Genomic DNA, 10088 nt, shown 5'->3' with positions numbered 1-10088 from the left:
GATGGCTTCAAAAAGGGTTATTAAACCAATCTGGGTTTATCTCTATAGGACCAAATGAAGTCAATCTCACCCAAACCATAAACAAACAATAAGAAAGGAGGCATCTTAAAGTAAGTAAATCCAGAGAAGTGCTCCCTGATGCATACGACTAGATATTTGCTAACAAAGGTTATTAGGAGTCAGGCATGGTGATACATGCCTGTAATCCCAGCAACTCAGCAGGCTGAGGCAGAAGGATTGCGAGTTTGAGGCCAGCCTCAGGAATACAGCAAGACCCTCAGTAAATTAGCAAATCTCTATCTCAAACTAAAAAATAAAAAACTGTGTGCACACAGAGATCTCACTCACAAAACTATGAGCTCTTCCATGACAGAGTTCATGCCTGGATCCACAGGCCCTAGCACACTATAATAGAGAGCCTACTATATTGTAGATGGTGAATGGAATTGAAATACTCATTGCCCTAATTAATGCTTGCATAGTATTCTTAGATTAACCTTGTTTACTTGCTAAACATGAACATCTTGGTTTTAAGTCATTAAGAAATTAAAATGGCCAGATGCAGTGGCACATGCCTGTAATTTGAGCAACTCTGGAGGCTGAGGCAAGAGGATTGAAAGTTCAAGCCAACCTCAACAACTTAAGGAGCCCCTAACCAAGTTAGTGAGAATCTGTCTCAAAATAAAAAATAAAAAAAGCTGGGGATGTAGCTTAGTGGTAGAGCAAAATCAAAAAAGTAACCATATTAATCTTTTTATGTAAGTTTTGAAATTTTCTTTGTGTGTGCAAAATAATATTTAATTCATATATTACATGAAAGTTATATTATATTGTATTTATCTTTAGACTTCAAATGACTAATTTCTCAATCTACTCCAAACTTATCTCATTCCCCACCTAAACCAATCAACTCTTTTTTTTTTCCTTTCCTAAAGTCATAGGAAATTTGTTTCCTTAAGACATTTGCACAATTTGGTGTTTTCTGTGTCTTATCTATCTGTGTTTAAATTCATGTGGTCCCTCTGGATGCTTTTCAATGTATAGACTGGTAGAAATGCAAAATAGATTGTTCTGCTTAAAATATTTGAAGAAAATTGATTCAATTCTTAGTTGTTTAGCAGAGGAGGCTCAATTTTCCTCTCATATACATTCATGCTTTAATTCAACCCATTCTCCCTTCACTACAAATTCATACTTACATTTTTCATGATATAATTTTATCTTTTTTAAAATTAGGAATTTATTCCAAGCTACATTTTATTAGATTCCATAAACCTTTTACTAAATATATCCTTCCAAACCAGACCATGACCTTGCCATATGGGAGCTTGGAAGTGATTTCTATTTTGTAATATTTGAGTCTTCTGTAATTTTTTTCCCTCAATTTTATTTGCATCTATTTAGAAGATATTTTGGCAAACTTATACTAGTGGACTAATTTTACCTAGAGAAAACAGTTGAGACTTCTCCTACCAACCACAACGCACACTGCCTGTAATTTTACTACTAAAGACTCACTCCTTTTCCTGGTATTTTTTTTTGTGTGTGTGTGTGTGTTGTTGTTATTTGCTTGTTTGTTTTGTTGTTGTTGTTTTTGTTTTTAATGTAAATACCTAGGGAAGTTTAACGTATTGAGAAACAAAACTGTATGAGAACAGTTGTGTGGCTTGGGTTCATTAATACCTCCACCAGGCAGATTTTGCATGGAATAGGAGAATCAGAGTAGCAGTCTTGCATAATGAAGGACACAGAAGGGAATATGAAAGACACTTTTCCTAAATGCCTTGTTGTCAGCTTAAGACATTTTTCTAGAGAAGTTAGTTGTGTCCACTTGGTGTAGGCAACATAAGATACTATAATGACCATATGTCTAAGGAACAGGAGCTCTCTCCCTCCCTCCCTCCCTCTCTCTCTCTCTCTCTCTCTCTCTCTCTCTCTCTCTCTCTCTCTCACACACACACACACACACACACACACACACACACACACACCAACACACACACACCCCAAATATTGAGTACCCATTCTATGCCAGGTACTAGGCATTGGAGATGCAATGGTACAACACACTAAGATTGTCACTCTTGTGGTAGTTATAAAAATAGATAAATAATATACTGTATTAGAGAACCATACATTTTAGAAGCAAAAGGAAAATAGAACAGGGTGAGAAACATCTGGTATCACTGGGGTTTATATGGATAGTTTGCAGCTGTCAACAAAAAGGTCACTATGGACTCATTGAGAAGATGTCCTTTGAATAAAAGAGGTGAAATTACCATGAGGATATCTATGGGAAGGGCACCCCAGGCAGAGGGGAGAGCCAGCGAAAGACCCCGAGGTAGGAGTGTGCCCGGCTTTTTCAAGACATAGCAAGGAGAATACTATATTTAAAATGCACAGAAGAAGAGAGTAGAAAATAAGGTCAGAGGGAACTGGGAGGCCAGATGGTGACAGGTTGTGTAGGCAAGGCCTGAGTGAAATAGAGAGCTAAAGAGGCTTTGAACAAAGCCCAGGAATGTCATGCACTGGCATAAGTTTAAAGTGGTCACTGTGCTTACTGCCTGAGAGTAGTCTTGAGGGCAGAAGCAGAAACAGGGAGACTATAATAGTAGCCTAAGGTCAGGTGCTGGTGCTATGGACAAAGGTGGTAGACACAGAGGTGGTTGGAAAGAGTATGATTTGTATCCATCTTTAAGATAGAGCAAAGAGGGTTTGCTGATGGATTGACTATGTGGGGATGAAAGGAAGGGAGGAGAAGATTCGAGCAGCCAGAACCCTGGAAAGATAGCACTGCCATCAACTAAGATGAGGATGGGTATGGGAGGCTCAGGATTGGGATGGCAACAGGAGTTCAGTTTGGAGCAACATTTCACAAGTTGATGGTGAAGCATCTATTACATACAACGGTTTCTGAATTCCACTGTTTCAGGTTCTCTGATCTGAGGGAAATCACTTAACTTCTCTAGGCTGCTTCTGTAAAATGAGAAATTGACCCTAGAAGTACTTCAAGTTCCCTTTAACACTTTTTTGATTCCTAGTTTTAATTAGCTAAGTTGTTTGGGGGCTAATATACATGATTACTTTTATGTTTTGTCACAGATTAAATCTTATTTTCAAATTTGAAATAGAATGGTTGAAAGAGACTACATTTAAACAAGGGAAATAAAGTTGAGAGGTTCATGTTATTCCTATTACTTATTGATATGAATGTAACTACCTAAACAAGCAGCTAAAAGAAAAGTGTTACCTCTGAGGAATTCAAAATGAGAAAGGGGCTTCTCTGGCTTGGAACAGGCTGAATTGAACAATTTGACTGTGAGTTGTATATCTACAATATTTTTTAAGCTGTGGAAAAACAATAAAAACATCACACACACACATACACTCACACACATGTGTGTGCACAAACACACACACACCCAAGAAAGAAAAGAAAACGGAAAGAAAGAAAAAAGAAAGTTAACCATGAAGCTATCTAAGGGTGTTACAAGCAAAGAAAAGTGCCCATTCAAGGGCCCGGAAGTAAGAGTGGGCCTGCTCTAGTAATATCTCAATTTGATAAGTGTGAGACAAACATAAGGCGCAAAGAGAAGAGAACTCACAAAATTTTAAGGGATTCAAAAGGTCATGAAATAGCTTTTAGAAAAACCATTAGAGGATTCAAGCAAAAATGATTCAGAAACATAAGAATTGCTTTCCCCCTTAAATCGCTATGAGTAAAAACTCGGATGTAAAATTCTTGGCAGATATGCTTTAGTTAGTTTTTTAACCCCTTCTACCTTTCCTTCCTAAGAGTTGAGTTAGGCCAAGTATATTCCTGTTTTTTGGTTTTTTTTTTTTTTTTTCATTTCTCCTACTCCTCTAATTGAAATATCTTGCTTTCACACAAAGCTGGAAAAAATTGGGATAAATACATCACTAGGTTAGCTGAAAGAAGAGACTCTTCCTGGCTTCCTGGGGCTGGAATAATTACAATGTGAAGTGGGAAAGAACAGAGAGCAGGATGGCATGTGTGGAATGCAAGCAGAGATGTAACCCAAGAAGGTAGATTAGAGGTCCCAAATCATGGCCATCCATAATGACAAGGGAAAACCCTTACAGAACACTTCCTATGGAGAAAGAACTACATTTTGCATATATGCAATATCTTTTTTTTCTCACTCAGAGAAGTAAAATATATGGCAATTGGTCCAAATATTTTTAGGTTAAAAATATATTCCACTACCCTCTCTACCTTCCAGTGTCATAAAGGAGAATTTAATCGCCAGGCTTTTTATTTTTTTAAATTTTTCTTAATTTTCCAAAGAACTTTTAAAATTCTGTCTGGAAGCTAGTGAGATTTTCCCCCTTTATCCTTGAGTAAATAATAACAGGAAATACTTCAGAGAGCTCACTAGGAGCAAGGAAATATTTAAAGCATTTCAAAAATATGAATATATTAAATCATCACAGCAATGATCTGAAATTATTACAACTGCTGTCCCTATTTTACAGGTGATAAAACCAAGGCCAAGACATTGAGTAACCTCTTCAATCCACAGGAGCCTCCAGTGGGGTTAGGATAACTGGGGGAGGAGAGGGAGAGAAAATAGGAGATAACACAGAATGTAAAGACCGTTTTAAAGACACTGTGCTTCATAGAATGCAAAATATTTGAAAAGATAAATTATGTCAAGGATGATGGAGTCACTTAATACTGGTACCCAATGTGTGCAGCCAAGGACGAAGTTAATCAAGGAAATTCTCTGGACCCAATGTGGGGAGGCTGACTTGGTATAGATCCTGTCACTTCTCTTCCAAAGCTTAATTAGGAGGGAACAAAATCTTTACTGTGACTTAGGCATCCTCACAATGCACACCTCTATAAACACTTATATTTGGGTGGGTGTGTATGTTTGTGTGTATGTATGTGTGTGTGTGTTGGTTGCCTAGCCCCTTTAATACCCTCTTTAAGTTTGGGGAATTCACAGCCCTTTCGGATCTTGGCTCTCTGCACAGGCCTCAAAGCTTTTCCAGCCCCACTTTTATCAAGAGTAGAAAGGACATCAAATGCGAATGTCTGGGGATTTGGCAATGTTTAACCCAGGGGAGAGGAGACTTTGGAGGGGGTGGGTGGTTGAAGGCCACCATTGATAGAGACCTCTCCAAATATTTGGAGAGCCGGTAAATGAAAGAAGGCTGTGATTTAAGAGCAGAGGCTAGAGTGAGTGTGGGGGAGAAGTCCATGGAAAAAGAGGGCCAAGTGAAGTGAGGAAGCCATTATAAGTACCTTCTCCCAGGGCTGGGGTTGTGGCTCAGTGGTAGAGCACTTAACCAGCATGTGTGAGGCTCTGGGTTCGATCCTCAACCCCACATGTAAATAAAAGATCCATTGACAACTTAAAAATATATATATTAAAAAAAATAAGTACCTTCTCCCAACTACAGTCCTATCTGCAATCCTCCCTCCCTTTCTCCCTCCTGACCTTCCTTCCTCTCTCAGTACTGAGGATTGAAACCAGGGGCACTCTGCCACTGCTACATCCCCATCCCTTTCTTAAAACATATTGAAACAGGGTCTCACTAAATGGCAAAGCTAGACTTACACTTGCAATTCTCCTGCCTCAGCCTCTAGATCACTAGCTTACAGTCATGTGCTACCATGCCCAGTTTAAAGTTGATTTTGTTTTTAATTGCAGAGAAGTTTGAGCACAGTGGTATGCACCTAAAATCCCAGGGACTCTGAACACCTCGCCATTTAGTGAGGTTTAAATTTCAAAATAAAATTTAAGAAAGGGCATGGGGGTATATAGCTCAGAGGTAGAGTTCTGTGGCCCTGGGTTCAATCCCCAGTACTTCCCAAAACAAAAAACAAAACAAATGAACAAACAAAATCCCAATTTTATTGAGGTACAGTTTACAGACAATGAAAAAATATCTATTTTAAATTCACATTTTCACGAATTTCGACAAATTAACACACCCAGGTAACTACTCTCCCATGACATAGCCTATTTCTATCACCCCAGTTGTTTGTCCTCTCTATATGACCTTGACTCTTGATCCATCACCAGACCTAAACAACCATTAATATAATTTTGGTTTTCTAGATTACGTAGGTCTTTTCTAGAATTTTGTATGAGTATAGTCATACATTCTGTGTCGGGTTTCTTTCATTCCAGGTGCTGATTTCCAGATTCATCATCTTTATAGCATGTATCAATTTTTCATTTCTAGTTACTGCTCAGCAGTAGCCCATTGAATGAATTTTGCTTAACTTATTTTTTGATGAGCATTTGGTTTGATCAAAATATTTATTATTTTGGGCTAGGGTGTGGCTCAGTAGCAGTGTGCTTGCTACTGAGGCTCAGTAGCAGTGTGCTTGCCTTGCATGTGCAAGATGCTGGGTTTGATCCGTAGCACCACATAAAAATAAATAAATAAAATTAAGGTACTGTGTCCAACTACAACTAAAAATATATATTTACTAAAAAATTATTTAGTACTTATTATTTTGAAGATGCTATGACCATTCATGTACAAAAGTTTTTATAAACGTCTATTTTTATTTCTCTTGGGTAAATACTTAAAGAGAGCAGTTGCTGGATATATGGTATATGTATATTTAACTTTTTAAGAAATTGTCTTACTCTTTGCCAAAATCAGTGTGCTACTTTACATTCTCGCAGGCCATGTATGAGATTTCCAGTTGCTCCACACCCTTGCCAACATTTAAATTGTGAGTCTTTTAAATGATAGTCCTTTCCATGGGTACATCATGGTATGTCATTATGGTTTCAACTTGTACTTCCTTAATGACTAACAATTTTGGATGTTGAGCATTTTTTCATGTTTTTATTTGCTATTCATATATGATGAAGGGCCTATTCAAATCTTTTTTTTTTCTTTTTTTTTCTATTCAAATCTTTTGCCTGTTTTTTTGTGAGTTGTTTGTCCTCTCTGTGTTTTTTTTTTTCCTGCAACCTGTACACTTGGAAAAATGAGAAATTATACCCCATTTGATTCAAATGTATAATATGTCAAGATCATTGTATTGTCCTCTCTGTGTTTTAACAGTCTGTTCTTTGGTTAGAAGTTCTTTATCAGGAGGGGCTGGGATCGTGGCTCAGAGGAAGAGTGCTTGCCTCGCATGTGTGGGGCACTGGGTTCAATCTTCAGCACCACATACAAAAAATAAAATAAAGATATCGTGTCCACCTATAACTAAAAAAATATTTTTTAAAAAGCAGTTCTTTATCAGGATTATACTTTGCAAGTATTTTCTTGAAATCCATAGTTTCACTTTTATTTTCTTAAAGATACCATTTTAACAAAAAAATTTTATCTCAATAAAGTTCAACTTAACAAGTTATTTTTTTCTGCTTCATGCTTTTAACATCCTATGTAAAGAAACTTTGCCTAACACAAAGTCACAAAAATGTCTTTCTAGAAGTCTTACTATTTTAGCTCTTACACTTAGGTTCAGATCTATTTGTGATTAAATTTTTCAGTTTTTTTATTGGAGCTCTATAGATGTACATAATGGTGGGATTTGTTGTTATATACCCATACATGCATGCAATATAATGATATGATTTGGTTACTATCACTCCCCAACACTTCCTCACTCTTTCCCCTCCTCCCATCCCTTGGTCCCTTTTCTCTGTTCTTCTGATCTTCCTTTGATTTTCATGAGATCTTTCTCTTCCCTATACCTTTCTTTTTCTTTTTTCTCCATAGATTTCACAAATGAGAGAAAACATATGACCCTTAGCCTTTTGAAATTGGCTTATTTTGCTCAACATAATGGTTTTAAGTTTCATTCATTTTCCTGCAAAGGATATAATTTTATTTTTCTTTATGGATGATAAAATTCCATTGTGTATATATACCACATTTTTCTTGTTCATTCATCCATTGATGGATACCTGGACTTGTTCCATAGTTTGGCTATTGTGAATTGTGATACTATAAACATGGGTTTGCATGTATCACTGTAGTATGATTACTTTAATTCTTTAGGATAAGTATCAAGAAGTGGTATTGCTGGATGATATGGCGATTTCCATAGTGGTTGCACTAATTTAGAATCCCTAAAAATTGTAAAATTGTTCCTTTTTCTCCACATCCTCTCCAGCATTTATTATTGTTTGTGTTCTTGATGACTGCCATTCTGACTGGTGTGAGATGAAATATCAGTGTAGTTTTGATTTGCATTTCCTTAATTGCAAAATGTGAAACATTTTCTCATATATTTGCTTACCATTTGTATTTCTTCTTTGTTGATTTTTTTTTAGTTATAGATGAACAGAATACCTTTACTTTATCTATCTATCTATCTATCTATCTATCTATCTATCTATCTATCTATCTATCTATCTATCTATCTGAACCCAGGGCCTCATATACGGTAGGCAAGCGCTCTACCACTGAGTTACAACCACAGCCCTGTATTTCTTCTGTTTAGAAGTGTCTGTTTATTTCATTTGCCTATTTATCAGCTGGGTTGTTTTTTTGTTTTTGTTTTTGTTTTTCGGTATTGAGTGTTTAGACTTCTTTATATATTCTATGGGATTAAGTTTTAAACATGGTATGAGGTAAGGGCTGAAGTTCATATTTTTGCAGATGGAAATCTGCAAAATATTCTATGTAAAAAAAACTATGCCTTAAACAAAGTCACAAAGATGTGACTGTTGGAAAGATGTTTCATTTGTTGGAAATACAAATATTTCATTATTGAATTACCTTGATGCATTTTTCAAAAATCAGGTTCTGGTCTACGTGTGTGGGTCTGTCTCTAGACTCTTTATTTCCAGTAAATTTTATAACTGACTTAACTTTTAGTTTGTCAAATTAAAATTTAAAAAGCCTTCTGGGGTTTTGATTTGCTTTGCATTAAACGTATAGGTCAATTTGGAGAAAACTGACATCTTTAAACAATAGAACATAATATGTCTCTCCAGTTATGGAAGTCTTCTTTAATTTTTTTCCAGTAGCCTTTTACAGTTTTCAATGTCAGGAGTAGTATTTTTGTTGTTGTTGTTGTTGTTGTTGTTAAGATAATCCTTAAGTATGTTTTGATGGTGTTGTAAATAGTATTTTAAAATTTCAATTTCTAATTGTCATTAGTAAATAATTGACCTACTTTTGAGGTTCTAGTTGTGGTTTTGGAGATATTTAACATTTTCCATGTATGTGATTGTGTTCTTTGAGAATAAATCTAGGCTTACTTTGTTTTTATTTTATTTTTTCTGATACTGAGGATTGAACCGAGGCATCTTTTACCACTGAGCTGCATCCTCAGCCCTTTTTATTTTTTATCTAGAGATAGGGTCTTGCTAAAATGTCAAGACTGGCCTTGAACTTGTGATCCTCCTGCCTCAGACTCACAAGTTGCTGTGCTAGACAAGTGTTCTACCGCTGAGCCACAATCCCAGCCCAAATTGATCACTTTAAAATGGTTAATACTATGTTGTGTGGATTTCACCTGTATCAAAAACTACTTATTTCTTCTTTTGACATCCATATAATTTTTTTCCTGCTTTATTCTACTGCTAAGTAGAGGTGGATGAGATATCTTTGTTTTTTTACCCAGTGTTAGGGAAAAGAATTCAGTCTTTTACCATTAAGTTTGTGGCATATTATAGGGTTTTATGGATGCTGTTTTCAAGAAACAGTTTCAGGTGTCATTGATTCCTTCTATCATTTATTTCTGTTCTTTGATTTATCATTACTTTGCTTATGCTCATTTTGGGTTTGATTACTTTTTTTCTAGTTTCTTAAAGTAATCTTATAGCCAAATGGAGTGGTGCACTCTTGTAATTCCAGTGATTTCAAGAAACTGAGACAGGAGGATCTCAAGTTTGAGGTCAGCCTCAGCAATTGAGTGAGGCCCTAAGCAACTTAGTAAGACCCTGTCTTAAAATAAAAAAGGTGGAAGCTGGAGATGTGGTTCAGTGGTTAGGTGCTGTTGGTTTCAATCCCTAGTACCAAAGGAGGGAAAAAAGTAATCTTAGAATATTTGAACATTTTAAAGCTGTAGATTTCTCTCTGCAAACATTAGCTGCCCTCCACAAATTTTAACATATTGTGTTTTCATTTTTATT

Source organism: Ictidomys tridecemlineatus, chromosome 3 (assembly GCF_052094955.1).
Source record: "Ictidomys tridecemlineatus isolate mIctTri1 chromosome 3, mIctTri1.hap1, whole genome shotgun sequence".
Taxonomy (NCBI): Eukaryota; Metazoa; Chordata; class Mammalia; order Rodentia; family Sciuridae; genus Ictidomys; species Ictidomys tridecemlineatus.
The sequence above is the reverse complement of the archived record's forward strand: the minus strand, read 5'-3'. Positions refer to the sequence as shown.